At 51.4% G+C, this 14,721-nt stretch overlaps 1 protein-coding gene across 1 annotated transcript in view; it reads left to right on the top strand.

The window, feature by feature from the left end:
* The window catches only part of ARID1A (AT-rich interaction domain 1A), a 60,918-nt gene that overhangs the window by 8,172 nt on the left and 38,025 nt on the right, over positions 1-14,721 (top strand).

Here is a 14,721-nt window from a genome sequence, read left to right as displayed (position 1 = left end):
GCAATTGCTACTAACTTTTTCTTTCCCTCCCCCCCCACCCCCCCCTTTTTTTTTTTCTTAAAAAAAACTTGAGTAACTTCTTTCTCCTGGGTAATTCATGCTATGCCCCAGCTGTCCCAAGAAGCTGTAAGTTGGACACAGTTTTTAGAGGAGCTGGGGGGGACCTGCTGCGGGCTCACCCTGTGTTCTGCGGGTGCGTTTGGCCGTGCGATGAGCCAGAGGGGACCGGAGGATGCTGTCCAGTTTTCGGTGAGATGTGATGAGGATGTCCTGGCTGTGGCCGGGAGGAGAGAGCGTTTCGGTGGTCACTGTCGGGCTGCGGTCTCGGGTAGCCGTGATTTGTCATCTGGAGAGATTTTGTGGCTCTTTCAAAGAGAAAGGCTTTTTTTTCGAAGAGAAATTATTGACGTTTGGAGGACTCCGGAATTTCCCTCCCAGGGAGAATTAGTGGGTTAAACAAGTACTTTCCCTCCTTCCGCTCACTTTTGAGATTTCATTCAGGTTTGACTAAGAGAAACCCTGAAAGTTACCATTTCCCTTCTGATGTCAGCGCCGCTCTGGCAGCCTGCTTGTGGATAACGGCACGGGAATGCCTTAAACCCCGCGCTCCGGCTCCTGATGCTGCTGTGGGAGACCCCCGGTGGGACACCCAGGGTGGGAGACCCCCGCTGCCCCGACCTGGTGGGTGTTCGGTGCCAAACGCAGCCAGCCCACCCTGTGGCAGTGGGTTTGTGTTTCCTTGGCACAGTCAGTGCCTGGAGCGGGGATTTCAGCAGCACAGTTCAGCCTGGGAAGCAGGCGGCACGGAAGGGGAAGGGGCACCTGCGCTGGAAATGGCTATTCTGGTTTGGGCTCGCGGCACCGAATCTGCTGGGTTTGGTGAGGAGGACGTGTGCTGTGCCTGTGCTGCCTGCGGAACCTTGCTGCCGGTTCGTTGCCTGCGTTGTCCCAGTATGGGATGGTATTTTCCTTGCTGGATGGGGGCCTGGGTCTGGTTGGAGCGGTGCTGCTCCCGGGCAGGATCCACTGCCCCTGCGGACAGGAGCGTGGTGCAGCCGCCTCGGTCTCTTGCGGTGCTCTGCTACCCCTTGCATGGGATGTCAGGAGGAATACTCCCAACTCGGATCATCCTAGCTGAGTGTCTCTTGTTGCCCCAGTCCCTCTAGGTGTAGCGAGTGGAGGCAAAAGTGTAGGGTAACGTGCTTCTACACTGGTGGCTCTGCCCAGCCCCGGATTCCTTGAGACCAACTTGCTGGTTCAATGGCAAAATCTCTCCCTTTGCTTCCAGGTGACCGTGCTCGCGGGGATTGCGTCGGAGGGACCGGGCTGTCCCGCTTTGCCACCTGAACTTCTCCCCGGGTCCCGGCGCTGGCCGTACTCCCGTGGGATCCTTCCTGTGGGCTTGTTGGGAGTTGTGCACTTTATAACAGCCCGGTGATGGATTTAAAGTCCAAGTGACTGTAGGACTATGCACCCTGTACACATTTAGGAGAATCTGGTATTCATTAACTGGATGTAAATAATTAAACCAGTGCCAGACTAGGGGTGTCTTCCCTTAGACATACTCCTTGGGACGTGGTTTGAAGAAAAGTTCTTACCTCTGTGTGAAAAGATGGGTTGAAATGGTGGAAGTGGTGGGATTAATTAAAACTTGATTATTTTATCCCGCCCCCAGTTAAATATCTCTGACTTTCGAGGTGGTATGGCTGATCAAGGGAAAGGTTTCCCATTCAAGGCCAGTTTGAGTGTGATCATGTGTTCCCAGAAACTGGTGTTTTGTGCTGCGGCTGCATGTGTCGGTGGTCTGAGGGCTGCTGGAGAGCTGTCCTTGGGGCTGGTGTAGCTGGGTGGGAACGGGGATATTTTTTTATTAAAAACAAAATAATAAAATAAAGAAACCTGCACTCTGTGCTTACTATTGCATGTGGGGCTTGTAATTGCAGTGCTTAGATCCCCGAAAAGGATTCGGGGCAGCTGCCGTAAACAGCAGATTGGACCATTTTTATTTTTTTAATTGCGAGCAGATCGTTGGGCAGTATTGTGATAGGAAGCGTTTAGGTATCAAAGTATCTCCTGGTCTCTCAGTTTATTGTGATAGGAGCAGTTCTCTGCGCCTCAGGAGCCTTTCCCTGCCTCCGCACCCCGCAGCTGGGTGCATGGGGAAGCTCCACCATGGGTGCTCCGAACCGAGGTTAATGCTGTAACGGCTGGATTGCGCTGTCTCTCTGGGCACGGGGTTACACACGGAACAGTTTCCTTGGTTTTACAAAAAATCATTTTGCCAGAAATGTCGTTTCTGGCTGCCTGGGGGCAGGACGCGGCTCTCCTGGAACAGGCAGGTTAGCAGGGACGGGACTCCTGGGTGATGGTGCTCATCCCAGGTGGATGAGGGTGCATGGCAGGAAAATGGTATAAAAAGTGCTCGTACTCGGCTCTTGCTCTGGAGGAGAAGCAAAATACCTGACTGTCTGCTCATGAGTGCGCAGAACAGACCTTGGGTGTGCAGAACAGACCTTTCCCAAATGATCCTACCTGCCTGTACCTTACTGGTATTTCTAAAGCGCCTTCTCTGGCCTCACTGGCCGGCTCACGAGGCATGACCGCGTTGCAAAAGCTTGTTTCCATGTTAATTGTGATTGATTACCTTGCAATCTAGGACAAGATTTCCTTTGAAAAGCTATATGCTGATTTGGTGTCAGGAATTAAAATCAGATGAAGTGATTAGTGTTCTGTGAAATATCCCAGAGCAATCCAGTGCTCCTCGGCTTTCAGCTGGGTTTTGGCCCTTAACCCTTGCCTCCCCTCTCAGCAGCAAGGTGCTAAATCTGCTGCCTGCACGCTCAGGCGAGTAACTCATTAGGTGTATTCTATCAGGAGATCGTGGTATACTTTGCTGCTGAGCCTCGGCGTGTAGATTTACTGGCTTTAATGATGATGCAGCGCGTGTCGAGAGTGCACCGTGTCGAGGCGGCGGCGATGCTCGCGCTGAGTGGCGAGCGTGTGTTAAGGTTGGCTTTAAATCTGATCGCTCTGTAAATGGCAATAAACTGTTTGGAGTTGTCACTGCTGTCAAGGTACAGTCATGTCTCATCTTCCTTTTCTCATATGAGTTGTCTTACGGTTTCTTGTTATACCTGTTCCTGAAACCAGTGAAGACTTTGCAGTGTTGGCTGTTCCTCCTCCCCCCATGGCATTGGCACAGTTATGAATTTTTGTCTCTTCTCACCAGCTGCCAGCACGCACTCCTTTTAACTTGCTAAGCAGCTCCCCGCGTTGTTCATTTTGCTTTAAAAGAAAGCTGGATTATTTTTTTTTTTTTTTTCTGGATGTAGATGAAATAAAAGCCCAAGGACAGAAACAAGCGTCAGGCAGCGGACCCAGGCTTCAAATAATTGCTCTGACCAAGGGCTGGTGGGCTTTTTTTAAAAAATAATAATAATGACCTTGTGTCACGGTGGGGCTGGGATTTGTCTTGGGCTTGCCAAGTGTAACAAACCTGAATCACGACAGCGTTGACTTGACGAAGGCTCTAGTAGTGTGTCTTCGCTGCTGTCTGGGAGCTGGCTTGGCTGCAGCTCAGAGTTTTGATGCCCACATTGTCTTTTCATCTCCCCCAACCTCCTCGCCTCTTCCCAGTGCAGGCATGACAGCAGCGCTGCTCGCTGGATGCAAATAGATCATTTGGGTATAAATACTGGAGATCGGTTGTTGCTTGCTATGAAGTTACAGAGTGCATCCGTGGTAAATGCAGATGGTAACTTGTCATTACTGCAATTTTAAATATTTTTGGTTCTGTGGAATCGAAGTGGAGTCTTGAAGGCTGAATTTTAAGGCTAAAATAAGAGAAGGCTCAATAAAATCCACAAAAATAGCACCCAAATTTGTCAGCTGCTGAAATGAGAAGGGGAATAACTTTTCTCCCTTCTATTAGCAAAACAAAACTGCGTTACCTTGTTCCGTGTTGGATGTGGGTGTTGTGGCGGGGCCGGGAGGGATGGGGCTGATGCCGGTGCGACACGAAACGTGTGGCGAAGGGCAGCGCTGCCCCTGACCGTGGCATCTGTGGTCATTACCCTGGGCTGGGGCAGTTGCTAATTGCCGTTGGGCAGTTGCTAATTACCATTGTGCCACTTGGTCTGTGTTTTACCCCGTGGCGAAGTGGAGGTGATGTCCACCGCTGAACTGTGAGTTTGGATTCAAGGTCTGGGTGATGGAGCATGGGGTTTTGTGCTCACTTAACTGAGATCGCCTATTTCTTCCATGGATTCATTCTAAACTGGGGATTTCTTGGGTGATTTTGATCTTTACATTGCGCTATACACGCTTGTAAGTAAACCCAGTTATTCTGCAGGAGCAAGGGAGAGCCTGTGTATGCTGAGCCGTGGCTTGGAGGAGCTGCAGGTCCCGACACGCAGCCCTTACCGAGGCGGGGAGCCGGAGCTCCGGCTGGGATGTGGTGCCTCGGACAGCTGTGCCTCTCCCTACACCAAGCAGGGCTGTGTCCTCCTCCGCCTTGGCATTGTGTGGTAGGAGGGACAGGCCCACGGGGTCCTGTGGCGTTTGAGAGCCCCGACCTGGTGCTGAGGCGCTTCTCAGGTCTGCCCTTGCCAGCCTGCCGTGGTTGGATGTCACGGGAATTTGCCTGTCTCGTCGGCTCTGTTCAGCCGCCGTTTATTCTGGTGTAAAATGAGACGAATTTGCAAAGCGATGAGATATTCAAATACAGGTTGAGCTTTCAGACAGGCACAAGTGGGTAGAAACCTGCAATGCTGCATTTTACGGATGAAGAACTAGCAAGAATTTGTTGTTAGGAAGCTGGGAGGCTTGGCTGGAGGTGCCGTACCGACTCCTGCGTGTGTGCTGGGAGCCACGGGATCTCTGTGCGGAAAGGGCTCCCGGTGGCTCGATGGAAGTCACGGTGTCCTGGGGGGTGTCCTGGGAGGTGAGCCTCTTGGACCAAGTCTTCCTTCAGGCCTAAAGTTTTGGAAGACATCCACCGTGTTCAAAAGACGTCTGTCTGTGAGTTTGGTTCAAAGGAGATGTGGGCTATGGAGAATTGGCTGGATGGCCAAAGTTTGCCACGGGTTGCAGCTGTCTGTGCATCCTTGTGGGGCTCCTGGAGCCCGGTCAGGTTCTCAGTGGTGCTTAGGGCAAGTATCTTGCGTCTTACTAGCGACGGGGAGCAGCTGCTCTCTCACTGGTCGAAATCGGATCACTTAAGTCGTGGTGACACTTGGTGTAATTTTGCACTTCCATCCCAGCCCTTCCTCCTCTTGCCTTTTTTATGGCTTGCTCTTGGCCAGGTCCCGTTTCTGTGGTACAACGGGAGATTGCTGTGCTCCTTCTAGCGCATAAGCAGGCGCTGCAACGAGACACTTCTCCGTCTTGCTGTTGACTTGCCTCTGGTTCGTTAGAGCCGACGTAGGAGGCTGGCTAAACTTACAGCCTGATTTAATATTCAGGAAGGAAGTTCCTTTCCCTCTTAAAAGGAACGCCACCTCATTATGACTATCCCGTGTTCCTCGGGATCATCTCCCATGTTGCTGAGACGTGGTTTTCTTTACATCTTGGTGCCGCTTGGATTTTGGGAGGAGTCAGCTGGCAAATCTGGGGGCGAGGTGGTTGAATGGTGTGAGGCGAGCAGAGGTCTGAGAGCGTGGGGATAGCTAGTTACCTAATTATTTAGGTGGAAGGAAATTCTATTTTTGTCCTTAAATAAAAGTTTGAATTACTGGGGGTGTTAGAGATCACACTGCCCGTCTAAATAGCAAACTGTGCAACATGGCTCCAACTACCTGTGAAACGTCTGAAAAATTCACTGGTCTCCAGCTATCGTAAAAGATTCGTAATCCTTTGTTAATTTTGACTGTGTTTAATTCAGTAAATAGCGTTTGTTGGAATCTCCTGCCGTGTTAAAATAACCCTGTAAGTAAGTTGTCAGCTCCTGCTTCCCCATCATGGTCTGTTTGGTGAAGAAGGAACTGGTGGCCCAGCCGAGTCCCCCTGGGCTGGCAGACAGGGACAACACGTGCCGTGCCATGCTGTCCAGCATCGTCCAGCCATGCCGTGCTGTGCCATGGGCTGTGCCCTCCCCGCTGGCCGGAGCCCTGCAGGGGTGTTCAGTTAGGGTGTCTAAAAGAACATGGCTATTCGGTCACATCGTTGGTGTCATGCTAGTGGGAGAGGGAGATGGATCCTCTGGTTGCTGCCTGACTTCGTGGTGGTGGGAGATCGCTTGTGCCGTGGCCGCAAGGATGCGATGGGAGCGGTGCCTGTGAGGGACCCACCGCCGTGGCACTCGCGCAGCTGGGGAGGATGAGGGGCTGCAGGCACGGTTCAGCCTGCCCCCCACTTTGCCCACAAAGAAAGTGGGGTTTTCCCCCTCTCCCAGGTCAGCCCACCTCAGCATTTACAGCCCTCTGGGTCCTTTTGTACTACAGCTTTCCACAAGTCCCCAAAAATGCCCTGTTAATGTGAGCGTGCATCTGCCTCAGATAGATCCCGAAGATGGCAGAAACCCGGTTGCGTGTCGTCTTTAGGTATGATAGCGGCTGAAATGCTGGATCGAGGGTCCTGAGAGATGCCTCAATAACGTGGTGTGATAAGCAGCGTGGCCATGTGTCAGAGGCAGCGAGACTGAAGGAAGGAGCTGAAATCCAGAGCCTCGATAAGCTGGATTTGTTGAATTTGCTAAGGAGGGCTTAAAGTCAGGCTAGGAAGGAAAGATGAGATCCGCAGACGCATCTTGTTTAAAACACCGGCAGGCTTGGCACCCCCCTGCCCTCCACCTCTTAAAAAATTATCAAACCCCCACCCCGCCCCCCCGAACGCTGCTTGCCCTGGGGCACGAGCGCTGCCCCGCTTCGGGTTATTTCCAGTGGGGTCTCGTGTCGCTGCCCCCCCGGGTCTCCTGCCTCTGGTTGACTTCTGTCGGGAGTAAAGGGTTTCGCGATGACACGTTCCGTGAGCGAGAGGCTGGTCAGTTTTAATCAATCTGAAGAGCGTTAGTAAGAGTGGTGCTTGGGGAAGTCCTCCGAGATGTGTGGACTGGCCTCTCGCTGAGAAATGTTAATCGGGTAATTAGTGAGTTGTGTTGAGCCGGGGGAGCTTCACGGTGTGGCTGCTTGGAGAAGACTTACTCATCTTTTTTCCATGGGTAAAACTGAGTATCCTGGATTTACAGAAAATCCCCCCCAAAGGAGCTGATGTAATAAAAGTATGATCAAGGAAAGGAGCAACGTTGAACGGGGCTGATTTGAAAGTTTGCAGGAGCTTCACGTAGTTAGAAGCAGGTGAGCAAAGTCATTTTGAAAATGTCCTGTTTGCCTTTCGCGTGTGGCCGTGGTACCATCGGCTTCTTCCGCAGCCCATTGTCAGCTGGAGATTAGAGGAATAGAAAGTGTCTTCAGTCAAACTTTGACCTACTGGAAAAAGTCAGAAGACAAACCAGGCTCCCTCTAGTTGCAGAACCGAAACCATTGGGCAGAGGTCATTTATCTGAACAGTTCAACAACCGGTAATTAAATCTGCATTGGCCATTGATAACGAGATGATACATCACCTCTTTGTTATATGTTCAAATCTAAGTTAGGCTCTAGGATTTGGGGGGGGGAGTTTTATTTTTCCATAGCTTACATAAAAATAAGATTTGTCCTTCAGGTTTCCAAAGGGTGAGTGTTTGTCGCCTTGAAACTCGTCCTGTACTATATTCCAAAAAACAGTTTTTTGGTTTGGTACCCCAAGCTTATGGGTGTGAGTCAGAGCAACCCAGCCTGCTTCCTTACGGGAGTGCTTCCTCATGGGAGTGCATGTTTCCCAAAGCGATGGGTCCTGCCCTGGAGGGTGGGCAAGGAAAGCGGCTGGTGGGTGCTGAGCAGTGCTGGCGCGGCCTCGGCATGTTGTCCTGCTTATGCTGGGGAACTGGGGGAAGTTGGTGGATTTCTCAAGTTTAAAAAAGGGAGGGGGGAAGAAAAGAGGGAAGTGCATGTTTCTGGGATGGCTCTCTCTGTAAAACGCGCTCGTCGTTTATAGTGTCCTGGTGAGGCACTCGGTACCCTTCGGTGTGGTGGTTACCGAGGGGTTTTCTAGGTGTCTCGTCTTTTGGGGGCATCTTCATCTGCTACAGAAGGATCTTTATTTTTCTCTTAACTTTCAATTTCCTCTCGGCCTTTTCCATCTCTCCTTAAAAGCAGACCACCGTGGAGGAGGCAGTGAGGTATGACCCGGTGCGCTGCCCTGCGCAGGCTATAAAAGGCAGCGAGTTCAGGCTGGGATATTGACCTTAGCGCAGCCGGTTGCACCTTAAATAGATCAGATGAAAGTGCCCCTCGCTGGGAGCCAAATCGCGTTTGCTCGCAAACGAGGATGGTGGTTAGTTTGTGCTCGTTCCTCAGCCCGAGCTCTCCAGGCTGGTGGAGCTGGAGCCGCCTGCGAGGGGCTGCGGAGGACGCAGGTGGGCACGGGGTGCATGGGCGGCCGGCTGAGAGTGAGGATGCTGGAGCATCTTGCGCTGCCCGTGGGACATGGCTATGGTCCTCGGGGTCCCCTGCGCCCCATTAGCTGTCTCGGGGTCCCCTGCACCCCATTAGCTGTCTAAACTTGTGGTAGCGGTGCCATGGGTGGTCACATGTCACAAGGCAGCGGCTCCCGCTTGTGTCCATCCCTTGGTTGGTGTGTGCTGTCGCAGCCTGGCTGGCTGCTGGCTCTGCAAGGCTTGGGGCCGGCTAGGGGCCATCTCCTGCGTTTCACACTTGTTCACCAGGACCTTCAGGTGCAGGTACCGTCCCACCTAACGTAGCTGAGCACTGGTGAGCATGCAGAGCGTTGGGTCTGCCTTGATCCAGGTGCCGGTGCCTCGATGCTGCAGGCTCATGGTGCCCTTTGAACTTGAAAATACGGCAGAGGTTCTGTTTAGGGGGAGGGCTTGGAGGTGGGAGGTCAAAGCCCTCATCCCTGGAGGCAGTGTGGATGCTGCGTGTTAAGGGTGTTGGGACCTCTAAGACCTGACCCAGCGCTGGTGTCTCTTGGTAGCTCCAGAGGCTGTGGAACGTACTAGAAACGGCAAAGGTCAGTGCAGCCTCTCCACTTCAATTAGGGTTGCTTTTTAGAAATATTAATGCTAAGCTGATAAAACCCCTTGGCGGCCTTGCGGTCAAGACAGAGTATTTTTCCAGAGTTTTTTCTGGAGTGATTTCCCACCTGCCGTGACTCTTGGTTGGTCTTCCTCCGCGGGGTGGAAGGCACTGGAAGGTGGGCAGGGGGTTTGAGCCCAGGTCTTTCCTGTGAGCCACTGTAGGTGTTGCCAGCCTGTTGGAGTGGTGCTGCTGTTGTGGATCTTCTGCTTGATACCGCTTGTTGATGTTGATAGAAACGGCACGGAAGGGTTGGGGCAGCACAGGGTCATTTGATTCTCTTGCCTGGTTTCAATGATGAAGATGACCGTGATCCCAGCTGGCTGATTCCCAGGGAAGATGAGTCCCCTTTCCCAGCATTGTCCACCACTAACATCATTTTTACGGCCAGCGCGGCAATCCGCGGTGGCTTTACCGGCCGCAGAGACTGCTTGGCATTGCCTTTGGGTAGCGAGGGGCTGGAGACGCAAGGGAATAGCGTGCCCTTCCCCCGAGACCCTTCACCCCAGTGAGATCCCGTCCGGATCCAGTCTGGGGGAGGTGAGCAGTTTGTTTGGGATGGTCCTAACCAGCGCTGGCGCTGGGCAGCATCTTCTCGGCTCGGCCACTCGCAGCTCTCCGCGCTTCGGTGGTCCCTGGCCAGCGGTGATGCTGGGGGGAGCATCTGCCACTGGTGGGAGCCCCGGGGGTCCGGCCGGGCTCCCCTTTGTACCGGTGCTCGGCAGCCAGACAATGGCTCGTGCTGGCGGGGCCATGTGGCGTGTGACGTGCGCGGGGCCGTGGCTGCCGGGGTCCTTGCCCATCTGTTCCCGGCTCGTTCTGGGTTATCCGGCACGGGTCCAAGTCCTCGCAGGCAGCCAGCTCCCTGGCCAGAGCCGAGGAGCACTAACCTTCCTGGCCGGAGCCGGGGTGGCTTTGCTTTTATGCAGATTAGCCATGTGCTTCCCACTTCCAAGGCTTCCACAGGAAAAGAAGTTTCCTGTGTTTGGCTCTCGGTGGGCGGCTCCAGCGTGGCGTTACCGGCCTCGGCCGCGGCGAACGGGCTTGGGAGAGGGATTACGGCGTGCGGCCCCCCCTTCCCCTTCCACCTCCACCGCTACGTCACCACAACACAACCACACGCGCTCGTACTGGTGGTGTCATTCATTCGGTGCCAAGATTGCTTTAAAAAATTCCCTTGGCCCCAGTTCAAACAGGAGTACAGCTGGGATGTGTTAGATTTTAGGCAGTCTGCCCTCAATTTGAGATGAGTTATAAATAGCAGTGCCGACTTCCTTAACTACCACTCTCCGAGGTAAAATGCAGGTTAATTACTGTGGGAATCAATTAGGGCTTCTCTCGGTTAAACAGCCAGTAATGCTTTTTATTATTTTTTATCACAAAAAATGGGCAACAAATCTGCTCTGGAAGACTTCAAATCCAAGGTGAGAGCTCAGGGCTCTTTTAAATTATTTTTTGGCCTCTCTATTTTTATTTTTTTTTTTTGGGCAGCTGAGGAAGCCGGTTGTGGCCAATACCCACGTTTGCCAATAGTTGAATGACGCTGATTTGAAACTGGAGAGCTCGGTAAATGACTCTCCTTTCTTTTGCTGGCATAATAAAATACAAATATGCAATAAGGTAATCGGGGAAAGTCAGAATTGCATTTTTCTGTACAGCTGTGCAGGGTTTGGCTCTTGCTTCCAAAGTGGGATTTGCCTCTTCCCTTTACCCGTTTTCCTGCTGGGAACATTAGGTCCCCTCCGATTTAACCAAACTGTTCTTTCAAGGGTCCAAATTCCGCTTCTGCTGGACAAAATCTGAAAACAATTGTTTTGAGTCCTCTCATCTGCTTAGAAGCTTTTTTTTTTTCCCCCTTTTCTTCCCCCCCCCCCCCTTTTTTTTTTTTTTTTTAAACTCTGGTGTTTTTTTCGAAGACAAGCTGGTTTTCACAGCGCCGTCTTGTTTCAGAGGTCTACCATCCTTTGCATGACACACGCTGATGTGGAGAGCTTTTGAACTTGGCAATTTAAGCTCGCTTTGGGCTTGCTGTTACAAGCTCTTAGTCTAGAAATACCTTAAATTTTCTCGAAAGCTCAGCAGTTTCTGTGGAGCGCCGGCTTACGGTCGACACGCTGTACCAAACAACTTTGCTTTTGCAAGTTTGCCTGGTGGCAGGGCTGTGTTTTGCCGAGTTTTGGTGCTTCGCGGTGTTATAAACCAGCAGAGGCGGCGATGGGAGAATGGAGGCAATTTCTGTGAATGCAAGGAGGCGTAAGCAGGGGGTCTGGACTTCAGTGATCAAGGAGCAACACTTTCTCTCAATTATGTCTCTCTGTGGCAGGGCCTTTGCTTTTGAAGTGTAATCACAGTAATCTACTCCTGTGGTTTCCTATTGAAAGGATTTCCCATGTATCAGTCCACAGAAGAATCTCCAGCCTTTTGCAGCCGCAGTTTGGTATTTCCTTATTTATCCTGAAGTGTTCTTGCAGGCAAACAGGCATAGCTGCCTCTTGCCTTGCCCATCCCGGGTACTGTGGGCGTGCGAGGGAGCTGTGTGACACCTCCAGCCCCCCAAAGCCTTTGCCTGAGCTCCTGGACCAACCCGTGCATCCCTCTGTTTCAGCACAGACTGCTTTTTCCTTGAGGCACGTGTAGTTCAACGACCTAAAAGGGTTGAGGTGGCAGATTCAAGTAGACTTTCCAATGGTAGGTGCCTTGAGCCAGGGCAACGCCGCCAAGACAGGAGCAAAAAGCCCCGTCAGCAAAAGAAATGTGTCTTTTAATGGGAGATTTTTGAAGGAAGAAGCCACGTGCTGCTGCATCTGAGATGACACGGCAGCCCTGGGGAGCGCAAATTAGCCCGTTGGTTTGCAACGCGTCAGGAGCGCGTGTACGGAAGAGTTTCTTCATTAGAGATTAATTGGCGTTTACATTTCTTCTGTTTATAGGATTTTATCTGTAAGGCTGTAATTTAGAGGGATGCTCTTCATGTTTGTTTTTAGCATCCTCTGTGTGCTAGGGCCTCGTGGAAGAGCGGCAGTTCGGCGCAGTTTAGAAGCACATTGTGCACTCCTACGCCGAGCAATCAAGGTGACAACTTGGTCGCATCCTGGAAATATCTTTGGGTTTTGTGTTTCGGCATTTTTTTCTCCCCCCCCCCCCCCCCCCCCCCTTTTTTTTTTTTTTTCTATGGCTGCATAAACAGTTCCAAATGTTTCTTCAAGTGTTTGTAACAGTCGTCATGCTTCCTGGAGGAGTCATGGAAAAGTGGATCTTCACCTTGTTTCTATCCTTCCTGAAGATATGGTTAGCTTTGTGGGTGACCACAGCCAGGAAAATCTGTGCAGAGGAGGCAGCATGTGGTGTGTGTGTATTATAAAAAAAAATATTAAAAATTTAAAAAAAAAAAAAAATATCCCTGAAGAGGAATGTATTTGAGAAGCTGCCCTTGCTAGCGGGCTGCAGAGGTGAGGTAACAACTGGGAGGAAGCAAGAAACAAATGGAAAAGATGCTGAAATATTTAATTGGTGACCCCAAAGTTGCCCTTGGTCAGGTAGAGGGAAGGGGGGGTGTTGGTTTGACTTCTCAAAAGCCGGGGCCTGGGAAGCTCCTGGTGGCACCAGGTTTTTACATACCAAAGAAGATAATTCAGGGAGGGAAAAGATGTCAGTAATCTGGGGTGATACCCACCAGGCAAGGCTCAGGAAGCATCAGGGACAATTGCTCGGAAGATGTAAACACAATTTGCATCCCTTAGGGTGTATGGATGCTCCACATGGGTGCTCCCATTCAGGAGGGAAGCCACTGCAGCTCAGAAGATTCCAAGTAGAGCTATCAAAGACCCCTTTTCTTTCTTTCTTTTCCCTGTCTCCCCCCAAATAGAAGCTCTTTGTCAGAGCATGGTACAAAACCCACGTGGGTGCGAGGGGTCCAGGGTCTCCGGCTTCCTTGGCTGAGGTCCCGCAGCCTCTCTCCACCTTACTCCTCCTCCTCAACATGAAACGTGGCTTTTCTGGAGCTGTTTTAGCGTCAGTACGGACAAAACCAGAAACATCCCGCACAGCTGAGCACGGCAAAGCATCCAAAATCTGCCTCGATGGAGAGGATCGTGCCGGTGCCACACAGGTGGTGGTCGGTGACCAGCTTCCATGGGATGCAGGGACAGCATCTGCGGGGTGTCCGGGGCTGCGGTGCTGGCGGGACTTGGACCCGGTTCATCACCGATTTGTGCCATATCGCTGCGGATCTGCCTGAGGGGGGCCCCATCCCAGTGGCGTGGGTACCCCCCCTACCAGAACGGGGGGCTTGTCCCGTGGTGGCCATGGCTGGGCTCCCAGTGCCCCCCAGTGCCATTAGCCCCCTACGTGGCGGCGCTTGGCGCGGGCTGGGCGCTGTGCGTGCTGGCAGCACGGAGCAGACAGCTGGTCAAACAAATGGTTTCGGGGTCTGTGTGTTGGGGCTTCAAGCTGTGCTGGCTTGTTGGGGTAGGATTTTCTGAAGTGTAGCATACTGCACCAACTTTTTCCTTTATATATATTTATTTATTTATTTATTTATTTCCTAACAGGGTGGATTTTGCAAATGTAACTGCGATCCTCTTCTGGTCTGGGGGATTCTTCCAGCTGGCTCTGTGCAGTATTTGCTTGTGCCGACCTGTAGTGCCACTCCTCAAGCACCTGATCTCAGCCGGGGAGGGTGGGTCTGTACAAATACCACCCTAGGGCTAGTTGCAGGAAGGGATGGTGTAATAGAGAGTCCATTGTCATGGTGATCTGGTGGAAAACATCTAATTGGTATTAGTTAGGTCATCAGGAGATCAGCGAACAATTCTTATTCAGTCCGAGTGATGGAGATTAAAGACTGCGCCTGGGATTCATTTGGAGGTCACTACGCCAAACCAGTCCTTGCTTTAGTGCGGGAGCAGGACTGCCGAGGTGGAAAGGTTGTGTTTTGAGCTTTAGAGCTTTTTCAGGAAATTTTATGGACTGTTCTTGTGTCTTGGCTCTGGGCAGGGGTAGCGCAGACTGGGAAGTCCTAGGAAAGTTGCATTTATTCACTCGTCTCATCATGTCTGCTCTAAAACTCAGGGATACAACTTTCAAGGCTGACAAATATTATTATTTTTTTCTGTGCATTTGAAGAAATTTGATTTAGAAACCTTTATTCTACAAAAGGCAGCAGACACAAAGCACGTTAAAAAAAAAAAAAAAAGGCAGAAATGGAACTTTAGTCTTGAACGCAGTGAATGGCAGCAGCACTGCCCAGGATTACTACATCAGTATTAATTAATTGAAATGTGTAAGTGTAAATCAACAGCCTGTAGTGGTTTGGGAGACCTTGCTGTATGTGAAAGAAGCAGCGTTTCTTGTGAATATTTCAATTTTCAGCCTAAACGTACCTTGTTGTGGAATATCTAGACATTAAACTAGAACCTACTATGGGGAAAAGCTACTTAACACTGATAATTCATCGTTCTTAATGATCCTTCCTCTGCTTCTTTCCTGTACCCTGGCCACGGGAGATATGTCAGCACAAAGTGATGGCTTCTCCTTGGGTTACTTCTTTGTGGGATGTCTGTAGGTTTGGAAGGGCAGCAGGAATCCTGCT

This window comes from Falco peregrinus, chromosome 3 (genome assembly GCF_023634155.1).
Source record: "Falco peregrinus isolate bFalPer1 chromosome 3, bFalPer1.pri, whole genome shotgun sequence".
Lineage (NCBI taxonomy): Eukaryota > Metazoa > Chordata > Aves > Falconiformes > Falconidae > Falco > Falco peregrinus.
Note: the sequence above shows the minus strand (reverse complement) of the source record. Positions and strands in the feature narration are given on the sequence as shown.